General features: G+C 47.9%; 1 long non-coding RNA gene across 1 annotated transcript; it reads left to right on the top strand.

Moving 5' to 3' along the window:
- Positions 1-234: 234 nt before the first annotated feature.
- On the top strand, positions 235-4,152 carry LOC116983326. Its single transcript, XR_004414671.1, has 2 exons — positions 235-409; positions 3,735-4,152. It is a non-coding gene; the product is annotated as an uncharacterized LOC116983326 (long non-coding RNA).
- The last annotated feature ends 15,788 nt before the right edge of the window (positions 4,153-19,940 follow it).

Below are 19,940 nucleotides of genomic sequence, written 5' to 3'. Positions count from 1 at the left end.
CACTAGGGACAGTTTTTACATTTACCATGCCAGTCAACCTACAAACCTGTAGGGTAATTGGCTTTGGAGTGTGGGAGGAAACCTAAGATCTCGGAGAAAACCCACGCAGGTCACGGGGAGAACATACAAACTCCGTACAGACAGCACCCTTAGTCGGGATCAAACCCAGGTCTCCGGACGCTGCGTTTGCTGTAAGGCAGCAACTCTACTGCAGCGCCACCGTGATCACCCTAGGTCAATGTAGGGAGTGATTGAGAAAGTTGGAGAAAGGGGTGTGAAGGGGTCATTCCTAAACCAAATATCCCAGGAATACACGTTAAAAACTCCTGTGGAGAGAAGACATTGAGTTAACATTTCTGGTTGACTGGTTTTCCTTTTTTTTTAAAAGATGTTTTATTTAGAGATACAGGTCCTTCAGCCCACCGAGTCCAGTCTGATCATCGATCACCCATTCACACTAGTTCTATGTTGCCCCACTCTCGCATCCACTCCCAACATCCAAGGGGTCATTTACAGAGGCCAGTAAACCGACAAAGCCGCACGTCTTTGGGATGTGGGAGGTCACACGGGGAGAACGTGCAGACTCCACACAGGCTGCACGCACCCGAGGTCGGGGTCGAACCCGGGTCTCTGGCACTGTGAGATGGCAACTCCACCGGCTGCGCTACTGTGCCATCTATCAGCACGTTTCTCGCGAAGCGGTAACTTTTTGCATTTCCACAGAGGCTGCCTGACTGGCCGAACATTCGCAAAATGTTCTGTTTCTGTGACAACGCTCGTCATGAGAAGAGTCAAGAAAATGTTTACTTTGTTCTAATCTCCAGTTCCACGACAAGCTTTGAGCCCTTGTGGAGTCAACACCTTTAGAATTTACAGTTGGGTTATACAATGAATGTCAATGCTATTTTGACCAGTACCATATTATTTGTGAGGTACAGATTCTGTTACATGCTGAAGAACTAAACTGTCATTGTTTTTACCTTCCAATAAATTGTTTTGATCACTAAAGCCCAGGTTCAAAGCAAGTTGTGTGTGGACTGTGATTAGCCAATTCTGGGACTATTGCACAGAGACTGCAGATGCTCGAATCTGGAGCAGAAACTGAAGATAGACACAAAATGCTGGAGGATCTCTGTGGGTCTGACAGCATCCGTGGCGGGAAACGGATTAATTTGACTCGGATTAATATGACCACGTGGGTTTTCTCCAGGTGCTCCGATTTCCTCCCACACTCCAAAGGGAGAGATGATGTTTCAGGTTAGGACCAGGTCAGGTCAGAAAGTGCGACGGGGTGGCACAGCGATAGAGTTGCTGCTTTACAGCGCCAGAGACCCAGGTTCGTTCCTGACCTCGGGTGCTGTCTGTACGGAGTTTGTACTTTCTCCCTGTGACTGTGTGGGTTTTCTCCGGGTGCTCCAGCTCCTCCCACACACCAAAGACGTGCAGGTTTGTAGGTTAGTTGGCTTCAGCAAATGGTAAATAGTCCCTAGTGTGCAGGATAGTGCTAGTTTTCGGGGTGATGCTGCCTGACCCGTTGAGTTTCTTCAGCATTTTGTTCAAGATTCTAACAACTACTGTTTCTTGTGATCAGCTATCTGACATGCTGAGTTCCTCCAGCAATTTATTTGTGTAATGAAGAAGAACTGCAAATGCTGGTTTACCAAAGAAAGACACCAAATCCTGGAGGAGTTACTCTAGTGTTCATTATCTTTCTTTTTTTTTGTACATTGGTTTATCTGCTAACAAACAAAATAAGAATTCAATTGTGAACTAAAGTAGATGGGGTTTTTTACACAGAGGGTGGTAAGTGCCTGGTACACACTGTCAAAGGTGGCGGGGGAAGCCGATGATAGTGACACAATTAAGAAAAATAGACACAAAGTGCTGGAGTAACTCAGCAGGTCAGGCATCATCTCTGGAGAACATGGATAGATGACGCTTCAGGTCGAGGCCCTTCTTCAGTCTGATTGTAGTGGGGGATGGGTCTGGGGCTAGAAAGCTGGAAGAGAGGAGGGGGCAGAACAAAGCCTGGCGAGTGATAGTTGGATATAGTTGAGGGGAGTTTTTGGTGGGCAGATGGTTGGACAAAGACAAAAGATGTCAGATAAGGGTAGAAGGAGTGTGAATTGTGAAGCCAGAGGAAGGAATGTATGTGGAAGGGGAGGGGGTGGAGAGAAATTGGTGCATGTCCAATTGGGGCACAGGGAAGGAGGAGGGGTGGAAAGGGGAGGGGAGAAAGGGAAGTGGATTAGAGACGCTGTCCATAAGTTCATATGTCATAGATGAAGAATGAGGCCATTCAACCCACTGTGTCCACTCTGCCATTCAATCATGGCTGATCTATCTTTTTCTCTCAACCCATTCTCTTGCCTACTCCCCATAAACCTAGGCACCCTTACTAATCTAACGCTGGTAGATAAACATTTGGATATGTAGGGGATGGAGGGAGATGGCTCACATATATTGACATCATGTTCAGCAAACACATTGTGGGCCGAAGGGCCTGTTCCTGTGTGTACTGTTCTACATTCTAGTACTTCCGTGACAGAAGAGACGTTGAAGGGGGTGATCTGGAACGGGGATTGGCTGGTAGATCGGTCTCCATCTACCAGTCAAGGTCTGGGCCTGGCGTGGGATAGATGTTAATGCTAGTGTGGGTACATGGTGTGAAAGGGGTGGACCACAGGGCCTAACCAAGGTGAATGTGACAAGGTTCAGACATTAGTTGCTGCCTTCTCTTTGCGCTGGCCTGGGTGGGTAACCCTTCACACAGAGCGGTGGTGTGTTCATGAAACGAGCTGCCAGAGGAGGTAGTTGGGGCGGGTATTCTAACATTCAATAGACATTTGGACAGGTGCATGAATAGGCAAGAATTAGAGGGATGTGATAACCAGGAACTGCAGGTGCTGGTTTATACCTAAGATGGGCATAAAATGTTGGAGTAACACAGCGGGTCAGGCAGCATCTCTGGAGAACATGGATAGGCGACTTCTGCTGGCACGGACTCAGTCTGAAGAAGGGTCCTGACCCGAAACATCACCTACCCATCTTCTCCAGGAATGCTGCCTGACCTGCTGAGTTACTCCGGCATGTTGTGTCCATTTTAGAGGGATATGGGCCAAAATGGGACTTGGTGTAGATGGGGCACCTTGGTCAGCATAGGCAAATTGGGCCGAAGGGCTTGTTTCTGTGCCGTATGACTCTAGGAACAGCTTCCTAGGGCGGGAACAGTCTTCAATTCACAATGGCAGCACAAATCACAAACGGAAACCTGGTTAGAATCATGGATATGTGGGAAAAATTGATGGTGAGAAATAGTTGTGTGAGATGGGGCGTTATAATCACAGAGAAACATTCACATAGTTGATCATTGTAAACCAACCAGGCCCTCAAAGCTTTGCTAGGCACTAACAAATGATGGTCTACAGATCACCGCATGGCCCATTGATTCCCATGTGTTTTATCGAAGCCACTCCCTCACCCAATAATGGAGAGAAGCAAGAAAATTCATTCTACAAGCGTTGTACATGTCACCTCTGTTGGGCTGCTGCAACCTGATACCAGTTGGGCATGTAGGTTGGTGTAAACCCTAGCTAGCCCTTGGGGTTAGGTTATTGGAGGTTTATCAAGGTTAGGAACCTCTGCCCCATTCCACAGGTACACCAGATCCATCTGCCATGATTTATTCTCAGCCACAGTCCCTTGATGCTCACAAACATCTCAGAGTCATCCAGCATGGAAACAGGCCCTTCGGCCCATCCTGCCCACACAGACCTACATGCCCTATCTATACTTGTCCCATCTGCCCACGTTCGGTCCACATCCCTCTAAGCTTTTCCCTTCCATGTAGCTGTCCAATTGTCTCTTAAATGCTTGTGATAGTACATTCCCCAACCATCTTCAACTAATAATGCATCGATCTTAAGGTGGTGTTTTACAGATGACAATAAAATGCAAACACGTTTCCAATTCTGTCAAAAAATTTCATTTCAAACCAAAGATTGTTAGCTGTCGGGCCCTGAAGGTTTGTAACACATTGATTTATGACATACAGCATCATATTTTGGGTACAGAGTGGAGAATTAAGTGGTTTCTAAATATTTTGCATTAATGCCTAAAGTTTCTGTTAATAAAGTTTTGATTGTACAACTGGACACAAAATCTGATTTTGCCTTGTTTATAATGAAGCAGAGGACGAGTTGCGAAGTGAGCGGTGATGGATAAGCTTGGAAAAAGACTGAAGATAGACACAAAATGCTGGAGTAACTCAGCGGGTCAGGCAGCATCTCTGGAGGAAATGAATAGGTGACGTTTCGGATCGAGACCATTCTTAAGACTAAGAGTCGGGGGAGAGGGAAACTAGAGGTATGAAAATGGTCAGAACGAATCAGAGCCGGCACCGATGACCCAGGAAAGGTGGAGCCCACAATGGTCCATTGTTGGCTGTGGAATGCTGCCTGACTCGCTGAGTTACTCCAGCATTTTGTGTCTATCGACAGTGTACACCAGCATCTGCAGTTCCTTCTTACGAAGGAAGGGTCTCGACCCAAAACATTACCTATTCCTTCTCTCCAGAGATGCTGCCTGACCTGCTGAGTTGCTCCAGCATTGTGTGTCTTTCCACGGTATAAACCCACATCTGCAGTTCCTTCTTACACATTGGAAGGAAGACTGCTCCACATAGCCAGCGGAGAGACAGTTATAGCTAGAGTCCTTGTGCTTGCCCATGGTTACACCTTCGATATGTGGAAAGTGAGAGATATCCAAGTAGAAATTTGTTATCGTTGAAGACAAGTTCCACCGGGTGAGGAGGGGAACGGGTTAGATCTACAACCAAGAAAGAAGTGGAAGATCCCTTGTCCTTTCTGGCGGAGGATGGAGATGTGAACTGGACATCCATGGTAAAGATAATATGGTTGAATCCAGGGTATGGAAGCTGTTAACATGGTGGATCTCATACGAGGTGCATCTTGTACCACGGCGGTAGAGTTGCTGCCTCACAGTGCCAGAAACCAGAGTTCGATCTTGACTGGGTGCTGTCTGTAGAGAGTTTGCACGTTCTCCCCATGTGACCATGTGGGTTTACTATGGATGCTCCGACATCCTCCCACACTGCAAAGACGTACAGGTTTGCAGGTTAATTGGCCGGTAAAGATTGTAAATTGTCCCTGGTGTGTTGGATATTGCTAGTGTATGAGGATCGCTGGTCGGTGCCGACTCGGTGGGCTGGAGGGCCTGTTTCTCTAAAGCTAAAATCTATGGTGTCGTCAATGTAGGTGGGAAATAACTGGAGGGGAGGTGGGGGGGCAAGATAGCGTTGATGTATGAAGAGAAAAGTTGAGTCCAGATGAAGAGACCCAAAGCATCGACTGTCCAGTTCCCTCCATGAATGCTTTCTGACCTGCTGAGTTCAACCAGCAGTTTTTTTGGCTCCAGATTCCAGCCTCTGCTTCCAATGTAGTTAGACCAGAACTATGTAGTTACGCCATTCGGCCCATTGCATCTGCTGTGCCATTCAATCATGGCTGATCTGTTTCCCCCACTCTCCTCCCTTCTCCCCATAATTCTTGACGCCCTACTAATCAAGAACCTATTAATCTCCACTTTAAAAATACCCAGTGACTTGGCCTGCACTGCCATTTGTGGCACTGCTGGGATGAGGATGAGGAATGAGGAGGATGAGGAATCTGGGAGGAATTCATGGGAAATTGGGAAGAATAAAAAATGGGATTAATAGAGGATTTGTATAAATAGGTGGTTGATGGTTGACACGGCCTAGATGGGCTAAAAGGCTTGTCTCTGTGCTTTATCTGCATGACTATGTCCTTATTCTTTTAGGCATCTGGATATGGAGGGGATGGAGGGGCATGGATCATGTGTGGGCAGATGAGGTTGGTCTCACTGCACTCTGGCTAAAGAAATCCCTCCTTATCTCCATTCTAAAGGTATACCCTTTTATTCTTGAGACTGAGCCCTCTGGTTCTAGACTTTCCCATTACTGAAAACATCCCTGAGTTGAAATAACCGGCAGAGTGGCACAGCGGTAGAGTTGCTGCCTTACAGTCCCGGAGATTCCAGGTTCGATCCTGACCACGGGTGCTGTTTTTACGGAGTTTGCACGTTCTCCCTGTCACCGCATGGGTTTCCTCCGGGTGCTCCGGTTTCCTCCCACATTCATAGGGCCAAAGGGTTTGTTTCCATGCTGTATCTCTAAACTAAACTGAACTGAACTAAGCAGCATAAACTTTCACAGGTTCCCATTTACTGTTTCATCACAAGATCATCACCAGCAGAGGGCAGCAGAGGGCAGCAGTGTACAATGTTCAGAGCTCAGCCTCCACCTTGAGCTGAACATTGAGCACAATAAGCTGAGACGATTGTTAACACATTGCATAATATCAACTGGTTTATAATGCCCTGATCACAAAGAGCAGTTAATAAAAGGTATATAGAACACAAGTACCTCAGCTGCATCTCTGGAGAACATGTATGGGCCACAATTTGAATCTGGACCCTTCTTCCGATTCTTGCTGCCTGACCCGCTGAGCTTGGACTTTGTTGCCTTCCATCACAGTGGGGAACGTGGGAATCCGCTGTGGTGGATGTTTATGGTAATTTTTATGTAGTTGTGTGTCTTGTTGCTTTTTTTTTAGTATGGCTGTATGGTAATTCGCATATCACTGTACCTTAATTGGTACACATGACAATAAAAACCTTTGAAACCTTTGAGCTACTCCAGCAATTTGTGTTCTTTGTAAGATTCCAGCATCTGCGGTTCCTTGTGCCTAAAAGAAGATATGTTTACTTAGTGTCATAGTCATTCAAAGATGTAGCACAGAAACAGGCCCACAATGTCCATGCTGAATCCTCATCCTCTCAGGATGAGAGGATATCTTATTGAAACATATAAGACCTGTGAATCTGCGATTTGATATCATGTCAGGTAGAGGGAAAGGAGGAAAGGGACTGGGCAAGGGTGGTGCAAAGCGGCACCGTAAAGTCCTTCGTGATAACATCCAAGGCATCACCAAACCTGCCATACGTCGTTTGGCTCGCCGAGGTGGCGTCAAGCGTATTTCTGGCCTCATCTATGAGGAAGTGCGCGGCGTTTTGAAGGTTTTCCTTGAGAATGTCATCCGGGATTCAGTAACCTACACGGAGCATGCGAAACGCAAGACTGACAGCTATGGACGTGGTGTATGCACTGAAACGTCAGGGACGCACATTGTATGGGTTCGGGGGCTAAAAGATAAACGATACATTATTAGATATAAGATTGTTAAGGGTTTGGACACATTAGAGCAGTGGTTCCCAACCTTTTTTTGGCCATGCCCCACCTAATCACCTCTAAAATCCTGATGCACCCCCCCCCCCCATATTTTAGCACGAGCAGACAAAGAAATAATTCTCAGAAAATGGAATTTACTCAAAATAACATCTGAAACATAAATTACATATGTTTACCTGATGCCCCCCTTAAAAATCAAATTGCCCCCCTGTGGGGCATACGCCCCACGTTGGGAACCACTGCATTAGAGGCAGGAAACATGTTCCCGATGTTGGGGGAGTCCAGAACCAAGGGGCACAGTTTAAGAATAAGGGGTAAGCCATTTAGAACGGAGACGAGGAAATACTTTCTCTCACAGAGAGTTGTGAGTCTGTGGAATTCTCTGCCTCAGAGGGCAGTGGAGGCCAGTTCTCTGGATGCTTTCAAGAGAGAGCTAGATTGGGCTCTTGAAGATAGCGGAGTCAGGGGATATGGGGAGAAGGCAGGAACGGGGTACTGATTGGGGATGATCAGCCATGATCACATTGAATGGTGGTGCTGGCTCAAAGGGCCGAATGGCCTACTCCTGCACCTATTGTCTATTGTCTATTCCACCACTTAACTGCAACTGTGGGACAATTTAATAACAGCCGCTGGTTTTTGGGATGTGAGAGCACCCAGAGGAATCCCACGCGGTCACAGGGAGAACGTGCAAACTCCACAAACAGACAGGGCTAGAGGTCAAGATCGAACCCCGGGTGCCGTCTGTGTGGAGTTTGCACATTCCCCCTGTGATCGTGTGGGTTTCCTCTGGGTTCTCTGGTTACCTCCCACACCCCAAAGGGGTGCAAAGATGGTTTGTAGGTTGATCAGTCCTCCACAAATTGCCCCTTGTGTGTAGGGAGTGGGATAACTTTAACCGGTGTGGACGGTCGATCGATGGTCAGCGTGGACTCGGTGGGCCGAAGGGCCTGTTTCCATGCTGTATCTCTAAAATAAACTTCTAGACTCAAGAATATGCAAGGAATGGATATGGATTATGTGCAGGCGGATTAAGATTGGTTTTGGCATCAGGATCAGCACAGACATTGTGGGTTGAAGGGCACGTGCTGTACTATTCTATGTTCCGTGTTCTATTACATTGTTTAATATTCCACTGCAATTTAGAGTTGAATGTTCCACCTGACACACAGTACCTCTGGCAGTGTGAACCTCTCTCTGTACTACAGTCAGGGGTGAGCCCACATTGTAACTGCTGGAGTGATTTTGATTATAGTTTAGTTTAATTTACTTTAGTTTAGTTTAGTTTGGTTTAGTTTATAATTGTCACATGTACAGAGGTACAGTGAAAAGCGTTTAGTTGCACGCTATCCAGTCAGTGGAAATATACATGATTACAATCAAGCCGGCCACAGTGTTTCATTACAGGATTAAGGGTATAACGTTTACTGCAAGATAATGTCCAGTAAAGTCCGAGTAAATTTAGAATGAGGGTCTCCAATGAGGTAGATGGTAGTTCTGGACCACTCTCTAGTCGGTGATAGGATGGTTTAGTTGCCTGATAACAGCTGGGAAGAAACTGTCCCTGAATCTGGAGGTGTGCATTTTCACACTTCTGTACCTCATGCCTGATGGGAGATGGGAGAAGAGGGAGTGACCGGGGTGAGACTGGCCCTTGATTATGCTGGTGGTCTTGCCGAGGCAGCGTGAGGTGTGGACGGAGTCAATGGAAGGGAGGTTGGTTTGTGGACATCTAATCCTTGTAACGCAAGAGGCGATGAGTTGCGAGAATTTCCCTTAGTCACATCTGCACATTTCCCAGATCAGTGACGGAAGCTGAATGCTGAATGCTTTAAGAAGGAAGTTGACAATTACTATAGAAAGAACAACGTCATTAAAATGCCCCGGGATGTGGAGCTAAGTGGACAGCTAATTTCAGGGCTTTTTGTTGTGATGGTTGCAGTGTAGCGAAACTTCTATAAAGTTAAACATCATTATTTTGTTTTCCGGCCATGCATGTTTGTTAATCGGATCCTCTGGTGAACCAAAAAAAAACACTGGCTAATTCAGAGAATGAATGGATGTGAATTTGGACCTTGTTCAGCCAGTGGTTCAAGCAAAGAAGCAAGGAACTGCAGATGCTGGGTTAAAAAAAATGACACAAAGTGCTGGAGTAGCACAGTGGGTCAGCCAGCGGAGCTGGACAACATGGATAGATGACGTTTCGGATCAGGACCTTTCTTTCGACTGATTTGTTTTTGGGGGGTGTCAAAAAAAGCTGGAAGAGAGGAGGGGCAGGGTAAAGCGTGACAGGTAATAGGTGAACATGCGGGGGGCGGGAGGGGGGTTGATACTTGTTACTTGGTGTTACTTGTGGGCGGAGCACCAAGGCAAATTCCTTGTATGTGAATACTTGGCCAATAAACTTACTTACTTACTGATAGGCAGATGGTTGAACAAAGGCACGGAAATCGCTTTCAAATTATGGGGGGGACCGGGGAACAGGGGGGACACAATTTCTTGGTGGCCGTGAGCACATGAGCGCACACACACACACACACACACACACACACACACACACACACACACACACACACACACACACACACACACACACACACACACACACACACACACACACACACACACACACACACACACACACACACACACACACACACACACACACACACAAGGCTTTGGAGGCTCAATCCAGCGCTAAATGCAGCTCAACTCTGCCTGTCTCGCTGGGTTAACGTACAACCCTGCCTGGACTGACGGGACACCAGCGCTGGAGTCGTGGAGCTAGCGCTGCTTCTCCGCACTGGCTGTAAACCTGGGCCATGTTTCCCGTAAGTCCAGGCAGGGCCGTAGGTTAACCTGGTGGGACAGGCAGAGTTGAGCTGGGTTTAGCGCTGCTTCTCTGCACTGGCTGTGGGTCTGCGGGCACAGCTCCCGTCTGTCTCCCGACGTCTCTGGCCGCCCCCGGGAGGGACATTCGGGTGAGGACGGGGCGGTTCGGCAACGATTGCAGTGCCAGAGAGCCGGGATCGATCCTGGCTGCGGATGAGGCTCAGGTCTGTGTCCAGGGCTGCCGAGAGTGTTTTGGCACGTCTCCCTCCTCCAATCACCGCACTCTATCCTCAGTCCCACTCCCCCCCTACTTCTGCCTCTGACCGACACCTCCCTCCTCCAATGATCGCGCTGAATCATCATGTCCCGCCCCCATTGCCTGCTGACCAACATCTCCCTCGTCCAATCGTCGCCCTCGATCAGCAGTCCCACCTCCACTGTCTCGTGGATGCGGAGATTTACAACGAGTTTTTAAATCCGGATTACAAAAAATGGGGGGGGGGAAAACAGGGGGGGGGGTGCGTGTCCCCCTCTGGCCCCCCCGGGATTTCCGCCCCTGGTTGAACAAAGGCTAGAGAGGCACAGGGGTGGGACGGTGGCACAGCAGTACAGTTGCTGCCTTGCAGCGCCAGTGACCCGGGTTCGATCTTGACTATGGGTACAGTCTGTACGGATTTTGCGCGATCTCCCTGTGACCACGTGGGTTTTCTCCGGGTGCTCCGGTTTCCTCCCATATTCCAAAGACGTGCAGGTTTGCAGGTTAATTGGCTCTAGTAAAATTGTAAATTGTCCGTAGTGTGCAGGATAGAAACATAGAAACATAGACAATAGGTGCAGGTGCTGGAGTAGGCCATTCGGCCCTTCGAGCCTGCACCGCCATTCAATATGATCATGGCTGATCATCCAACTCAATATCCCATCCCTGCCTTCTCTCCATACCCCCTGATCCCTTTAGCCACAAGGGCCACATCTAACTCCCTCTTAAATATAGCCAATGAACTGGCCTCAACTACCTTCTGTGGCAGAGAATTCCACAGATTCACCACTCTCTGTGTAAAAAATGATTTTCCAATCTCGGTCCTAAAAGACTTCCCTCTTATCCTTAAACTGTGACCCCTAGTTCTGGACTTCCCCAACATCGGGAATAATCTTCCTGCATCTAACCTGTCCAACCCCTTAAGAATTTTGTAAGTTTTTATAAGATTCCCCCCTCAATCTTCTGAATTCCAGCGTGTACAAGCCGAGTCTATCCAGTCTTTCTTCATATGAAAGTCCTGCCATCCCAGGAATCAGTCTGGTGAACCTTCTCTGTACTCCCTCTATGGCAAGAATGTCTTTCCTCAGATTAGGAGACCAAAACTGATTAGGAGACCAAAACTGAATTAGGAGACCAAAACTGTGTTTTGTGTTAGTGTGCAGGTGATCGCTGGTCGACAAGGACTCGGTGGGCTGGAGCACCTGGAGAAAACCTATGCGGCCCCAGGAAGAACGTACAAACTCCATACAGACAGCACCCATAGTCAGAATCGAACCTGGGTCTCTGATGTTGTAAGGCAGCAACTCCACTGCTACGCCACCGTGCCGATCCTTCTTCAGACCAATTCAATTTGTTCTACATAGTCAAAACTTGGCTGGATACAGCAAATACTAGCGCATATTTCAACATCAAAGCTTCAGGAGTAGATACCTCTCCTCCCGAACTGGATGTTCCAATTCAGTTACAATTCAGGCATCTGTCCAACCAGATGGAATATTGCCCAGGTCTGGGCTGATCAAAAGAAAGTAAGACAAACCCAGCCTGGCTGATGACCAAACCATCAATCTACCCTCAATCATCAGACATGTGATGAAGCCAATGTTGACAGTGTTATGGAACACCACTCACTCATCAGTAATACCTTGGTCTTTCATCATCACTGTGTCTAAATCTTTCCGACCTTACTGCACTCTGGGAGCTCCTTCACTAAAAGACTTTGGTTCAAGGCAGCAGCTCACTACCGTCTCCGCAAGGAATAGCTATAAATGCCGGGATCCATGCCAACATCTCAATGTGCCAATATCTTTATGGCGGCACAGTGGCGCAGCGGTAGAGTTGCTGCCTTACTGCTGATCCCAACTACGGGTGCTGTCTGTACAGAGTTTGTACGTTCTCCCTGTGACAGCGTGGGTTTTCTTCGGGTGATCTGCTTTCCTCCCACACTCCAAAGACACGCAGGTTTGTAGGTTAATTGTCTTCTGTAAATTGTACATTGTCACTGGGTGCAGGATGGTGCTAGTAAACAGGGTGATTGCTGTTCATTGAGCTGAAGGGCCCGTTTCTACACTGTATCTCTAAAGTCTAAAGTTTAAACTAAACGTATCACATTCCACCAGATGCACCTTTTTGTCTTCTCCACTAATCACCTGCAGCCCTGTTTACTTTCACCACCCTTCCCTCCCCATCCTGACACATCTACCAGTCACCCCCTCCTCACCTGGATCTATCTATGTTGCCAGCCCTTGCCCAGACCCTCACCTCTTCCTACCACCTTCCTCCCCTCGACCATCAGTCTGAAGAAGGGTCCTGACCCAAAATTTCGCTTCCACGGATGCTGCCTTATCCTCTGAGTTCTTCCAGCAGTTTTCTTTTGTTTGAGAAAGGGAGACTGGAGAGGACACTTCGCATTAGCAGACACTAGGAACCGCAGGTGCTGACGTAAGAACAGTAGACAGGATATGAGTCCAAAATAATATTACCGAAGGAATACGATGATGTAAATAATTGACGTTATACTGAAGCAAAACACCAAATGCTGGAGTAACTCAACGGTTCAGGCAACTTTTCTGGAGGACATGAATAGATGATATCTTGGTTCAGGACCCTTCTTTAGACTGACTGTAGTACGGGGCAGACAGTGGAAAAGAGAGGTGGGAATGACACAACTGAAGACTCATCTGAACACTCAAGCGGATGTCAACAATGCTCGGCTATACAATGAACTAATACAACTAGATACAATGCATCTAGATACATTGAACTACAGATGCTGGTTTACAAAAAAAGACACAAAGTGCCGGAGTAATTCATCAGGTCAACCAGCACATCGAGTCAAAGGAAGGGGGCGATATTTCGGGAGAAAAGGAACAGGTGACATTGGGTCTGGAGAAGGGTCTCGGACTGAAACGTCACCTATTCCTTTTATCCAGAGATGCTGCCCGACCGGCTGAGTTACTCCAGCATTCTGTACAAATACCAGCAATAGATCCTCCCCAGCCAACAATGGGCCATTGTGGGCTCTACCCTTCCCTGGTCATCTGTTGCCGGCCCTGGCATTTTCTTACCTCCACTTCCCTCCCCTCTACTTTCAGCCTGAAGGAGGGCTCCGTCCCGAAATGTCACCCATCCCTTTTCTTCAGAGACGCTGCCAGACCTGGCGTTACCCAGCACTTTGTGTCTATCTTTGGTAAATACCAGCATCTGCAGTTCCTTTCTACATCTTAGGTTTTTAGTTTTCGTTTTAGAGAAACAACATGGAAACAAGCCCTACAGCCCACCGAGCCCATGCTGACCATCAATCCCCAGTTCTCACTAGTTCTTTGTTATCTCATCCACTCCCCACACACTAGGGGCATTTTACAAAGGGCCAATTAACCTACAAACCCGCACGCCTTTGGGGTGTGGGAGGAAACTGGGGCAGCCAAATGAAACTCACGTGGTCACAGGGACAAGATGCAAACTCCACACAGGCAGCACGCGAGGTCAGGACCGAACCCGGGTCTCTGACGCTGTGAGGCAGCAGCACTACCAGCTGTGCCATGGTGCTGCCTATTAATATAAATGATTTTAAATGTTTCTGTACGGTTAAAAAGAGCCAGGTATGAACGTGGCAGGAAACCAGAGTACCTGGAGAAACCCACGTGGTCGCAGGGAGAACGTGCAAACTCCACAAGGGCAGCACCCGAGGTCAGGATTGAACCCGAGTCTCTAGCGCGGTGAGGAGGCAGCTCTACCAGCTGTGCCTGCTGATCTGGAACAAACCTGTTTGTGTTCACAGGCCGGTCATGCTGCTGCAAGTAAGAATTTCATTGTTCCTTGGTCGGTACATGCAACAATTAAACACGTTAGACTCCTGACTCTGCTGACTTGGTTGAGGGCGTCTTGTGTTTGCACAGGCTGCTGAGGGAGCACGATTCAATACAATCCTTTCCGGATTGGATTGCATCGTTTTTTACGAGCTTTGGGCTGTGTTTTTTACGAGAGAGCGTGCCGTAGTTAGCTGCCAGCACCAAGCTCTTTGCCAAGACGTGCGCGCCAAAGAGGCAGGACAACACATCCAAAATAAAAGCATATTCAACATCTCTCAGCAGTCTAGTTTAGTTTAAAGACAGACATAATGTGCTGGAGTAACTCAGCGGGTCAGGCAGCATCTCTGGCGAACATGGATATGTGACGTTTCACAGAGTACTGGAGTAACTCAGCGGGTCAGGCAGCATCTGTGGAGAACATGGATATGTGACGTTTCACAGAGTACTGGAGTAACTCAGCGGGTCAGGCAGCATCTGTGGAGAACATGGATATGTGACGTTTCACAGAGTACTGCAGTAACTCAGCGGGTCAGGCAGCATCTCTGGAGAACATGGATAGGTGACGTTCTGGGTGGGGATCCTCCTTCAGCTAGTTTAGCTTAGTTTAGTTTTGAGATACAGCACAGAAACAGTCCCTTCGGCCCACTGAGTCCGCGCCGGCCAGTGATCACCCCGTACACTAGTACTATCCTGCACACGAGGGGCAACTTACAATTTACAGATCCAATTAAATGACAAATCTGTGTGTCTTTGGATGTGGGAGGAAAAGGGGAGAACCTGGGGAAAACCCACACGGTCACGGGGAGAACGTACAAACTCCGTGCAGACAGCAGCCGTAGTCAGGATCGAACCCGCGTCTCTGGCGCTGTGAGGCAGCAACTCCTGACGTGTGACATTACCAATGCACGGCCCTATTCTGATGAAGCACAACTGAATGTTTAGTTTATATCTCAAGACTCCTGCAATCCAAAGTGATTCTTCTGGTGTAGAGTCTGAGAGAGAGACCTGTTCACCATTAAAGGTCAGCTCAGGTCGCTCACTACCCCATTGCAAGCTGACAAATAAATATTTTCGCAGCTCCTTCTGCTCACTGCCAATGATCTATCACCATGATTAACTGAGGGGAAGAAATCGATCAAAGTGACAACTAATTAAAGCCCCTTCTCTCCTTGTATAAACCACAGGGTCCTGGAACCTCCCGTAACCCTCCGTGATGCCACCACTGTGAGGGGGAAGTGTGGAAGGAAGGGGGTCTCTTGCTGAAGAGTCGAAGGTGGTCAGTCAAGGTAATGAGGTTGTCTTTCCACAGTTTACAGCTTGCAAACAGGCCCGTCGGCCCACTGAGTACTACGGATTTGATGGGCCAAAGGTCTGTTTCCACGCTGTGCCTCTAAAGTCTAAAGTGTCTGTGCCTACCAACGTTCACCCCGTACACTAGTTCTATCCTACGTACTAGGGACAATTTCCAGTAACTAATTAGCCTACAAACGTGAATGTCTGTTGAATGTGGGAGGAAACCGGAGCACCCGGCGAAAACCCACGAGGTCACAGGGAGAACGTACAAACTCCTTACAGACAGCAACTGCAGTCAGGATTGAACCCGGGTCTCTGCTATTAGGCAGCAACTAAACTGTTGTGCCACTGTGCTGCCCAGTTGGTGAGGGGGGGGGGGGGGTCGGGGTTTAAGAATGGCCATGCCACTACGACAGATGAACCACACCTCAGCATGTAGCTCAAGAGAGTGAGCAGCTCGTTCGGTGAAAGATCCTGATAGTGATGGAAATAAGATTAAGGTACGGTATTCTTTGGTCGGGCCATTGGGTATAAGATGCAGGAAGTCACGTGGCACCCTCATAGGAGTTTGGTTAGGCCGCATTTAGAAAAATATAAAACATAGAAAATAGGTGCAAGAATAGGCCATTCAGCCCTTCGAACCAGCACCACCATTCAATATGAACATGGCTGATCATCCAAAATCAGTACCCTGTTCCTGCTTTCTTCCCATATCCCTTGATTCCATTAGCCCAAATAGCTAAATCTAATTGTCTTTTAAATACCTCCAGTGAACTGGCCTCCACTGCCTTCTGTGGCAGAGAATTCCACAGAATCACAACTCTCTGGGTGAAAAAGCATTTCCTCATCTCAGTCCTAAATGGCCGACCCCTTATTCTTAAACTGTGACCCCTGGTTCTGGACTCCCCCAACATCTGGAACATTTTTCCTGCATCTAGCCTGTCCAATCCCTTAAGAAATGTATATGTTTCTATAAGATATCCTCTCATCCTTCTAAACCTTCTAAATTCCAGTGAATGGAGTATTGTGTGCCGTTCTGGTCGGTCCATAACAACAATTGGCACAGAGGCGTTGGAGATGGTGCAGGAGCAATTTACTAGCTGAATTACCTGGTATTAGCTACAGGGAGAAGTTGGACAAACTTGGCTTGTTTTCTCTGGAGTGTCGAAGGCTGAGGGGAGACCTGATATTTTACGAGAGGTATAGATAGGGTAGACAGCCAGAATCTTTTTTCTAGGTAGGAAATATCAAAAACCAGGGGGCATTACTTTCAGGTGAGAGGGGTAAAGTTTAAAGGGGATGTGCGGGGCAAGTATTTCTACACAGAGAGTGATGGGTGCCTGGAACTCGCTGCCAGGGGTGGTGGTGGAAGCAGATACAACAGTGGCTTTGAAGAGGCTTTTGGATAGGCACATGGAAGTGCAGGGAGTGGAGGCATATGGATCGTGTGCAGGCTGGGCAGATTGGTTTAATTTGGCATCATGTTTGGCACGGACTTTGTGGGCTGAAGGCCCTGTCCTGTCCCTGTGCAGTATTGTTCTATGTTAAATGCAGCAGATGCCAGCCACGCAAGGTTAACCCAATCCTCTCTTCCTGCTCTTATTCCCCCTCTCTCTGTTCCTACTAATGTGGCACGTCCTGCTCTCTGCGTTCATCCAAGTGTCTCCCTCTGCTTTCCTAACGCAGAAGGGAGCTGCGGTTGGAGGCAGGAGCCACATAAAGGCTTAAAGTGGCAAACGCATGCATCAGACTTCCTGCTCTGAGGAGCATGAATGCATCAGATCGGTATGAATATTGAAAGTAATATGCCCTGCTTCACTTTCTCCCTTGTTCCGAGCCTCCCCCCACCCATTTCTCCCAACATCTCCTGCCCCCACTCTCCCCAGTCACTTTGCCCCTTTCCCCTCCTTCATACCCTTTTATCCCCCTCTCTCTTTCCCCACCCCCTGGTTCTATTCCGCCCACATCCTCTCCTTCTCCATCGCCCTTTTGTCTCCTTGTCACCTCTGTCACATGCTCTGCCCATCCTCCAATCGAACTCCCGTCATCAGTGGGCAGCACGGTGGCGCAGCGGTAGAGTTGCTGCTTTACACGCCAGAGACCCGGGTTCGATACTGACTATGGGCGCTGTCTGTACAAAGTTTCTACCTTCTCCCTGTGACCGCATCGATTTGCCCGGGTGCTCTGGTTTCCTCCTGCATTCCAAAGACGTGCAGATTTGTAAGTTGATTGGCTTCTGTAAATTGTAAATTGATAGTGGGGTGATTTCTCGGCAGCATGGACCTGGTGGGCCGAACAGCCTGTTCCCGCACGGTGCCTCTAAAGTCTAAAATCTAAAGAAGGGTCTCAAACCAAAACGTCACCTATTCCTTTTCTCCAGAGATGCTGCCTGACCCGTTGAGTTACTCCAGCATTTTGTGTCTATCTACGGTGTAAACCAGCATCTGCAGTTCCTTCCTGCATCTATCATTTGCCAGGCTTTGTTGCCCCCCACCTCTCTTTCACAGCTTCCTCTCTCCCCTTCCACACTCAGTCTGAAGGAGGGACCCAATTCAAAATGCCATCCCTCCATCTCCTTCCACAGATGCTGCCTGGCCCGTTGAGTTCCTTTGTCGTTTGCTCAAGATTCCAGCATCTGCAGTCTCTTCTCTCTCCATTACACAGAACCATGGGGTTTAATAATCAGCTTCAGAGATGCTAGATTCTTTCATTCCTATTTAAGTTACTTGAACGAATTTTGCAGCTGCCTTGGTGGGCTTGTGGATCGGCTACCCTACCTACCCCAGAGTTTATTAGAGGGTCTCATCTTACTGTTTGGGCTTCGTTTTTTATTGCGGATGTCCAGCAGTATATAACATTCATGAATTTTCTGGAATGAAATGTTTTGTCATTTGGTAACTCAGTGTCAGCTTGTCATCAGCACAGCTTGGGGGGGCCGGTTGGGAGAATTAAAATGGATTTGTTTATTTATTCATTCCTTCAGAAATGGAGACCATTTTTTTGGAAAACCCAAATAATGTTAGTGCCTCTTGCAAGGCATGCAAGTTTTGTAGAGCTAGACCACTATTTCCTTAGATTCCCATAAAAATTCCAGTGGGTTATGTTCCGCCCCATGCACTTAGTCATAGAGTTATACAGCGTAGAAACTGGCCCTTCGGCCCTTCGGCCCAGCTAGCCCACACCAACCGCATGTCCCATCTACGCTTGTCCCCCCTGCCTGCATTTGGCCCTTAATCCCCTAAACCGACCTGTCCTATCCATATACCTGTCAATTGGTTTCTTAAACATTGCAATAATCCCTGCCTCAGCCACCTATTCTGGCAGCTCATTCCGTACACCCACCATCTTTTGTGTGAACAAAGTTACCCCTCAGGTTCCTATTAAATCTTTCCCCCTTCACCTTCAACCTATGTCCTCTTGTCCTCGATTCCAAATGGACAAAATGTGTAGGAAGGAACTACAGATGCTGGTTTATACCGAAGATAGACACAAAGTGCTGGAGTAACTCTGTAGGTCAGGCAGCATCATTGAAGAAAAAGGATGGGTAACGTTTTGGGTCAGAGATGCTGCCTGACCCACAGAGTTACTCCAGCATTTTGTGTCTCACTTCAATGGACAACTCCCACCTCCAATGTTATTTTGGAACTGTGTTAGACATTCAGAGATAAATCTCGTTGTGATTTAGTGATCCAATCTCTGTCACTGCTCTTCCTGCCTTAGTTGGTAAGGATTGATAAGATCTCAAGAGTCTGTCTCTTCCCCTGGTGCCCCAACATATTCACCTATGAATTTGCACTTAATTTTTTGTTAGGATTCAGGATCAGAGACAGTAAAACAGTACAGTCAATAGAGCTGCTGCCTCCTAGATCCACAGGGGCGGCATGGTGGCGCAGCAGTAGAGTTGCTGCCTCACAGCGCCAGGGACCCAGATTCCATCCTGACCTCGGGTGCTGTCTGTACGCAATTTGTACGTTCCCCCTGTGACCGCGTGCTCCGGTTTCCTCCCACACTCCCGAAGCATCATCTCGGGAGTCTGGAGGAAGATCCCAACCCAAAACGTCACTTATCTGTGCCATCCAGAGATGCTGCCTGACTCGATGGGTTCCTCCAGCACTTTGTGATCTATGCAAGATTCCAGAATCTGCAATTCCTTGTGTCTCCACTTTAAGAGACAATAAGCAATAGACAATAGGTGCAGTAGGCCATTCAGCCCTTCGAGCCAGCACTGCCATTCAATGTGTTCATGGTTGATCATCCACAATCAGTACCGTGTTCCTGCCTTCTCCCCATATCCCCTGACTCCGCTATCTTTAAGAGCCCTATCTAGCTCATTTAGAGGCATTTAGGTAGGCTCCTAAATAGGCTAGGCACATGGGGAGAGGCAGGAGAATAAGGTTGAAAGGTTGATAGATCAGCCATGATTGAATGCAGAGTAGACTCGATGGATCGAATGGCTTAAATC

The sequence above is a fragment of the Amblyraja radiata genome, chromosome 18, assembly GCF_010909765.2.
Source record: "Amblyraja radiata isolate CabotCenter1 chromosome 18, sAmbRad1.1.pri, whole genome shotgun sequence".
Lineage (NCBI taxonomy): Eukaryota > Metazoa > Chordata > Chondrichthyes > Rajiformes > Rajidae > Amblyraja > Amblyraja radiata.
Note: the sequence above shows the minus strand (reverse complement) of the source record. Positions and strands in the feature narration are given on the sequence as shown.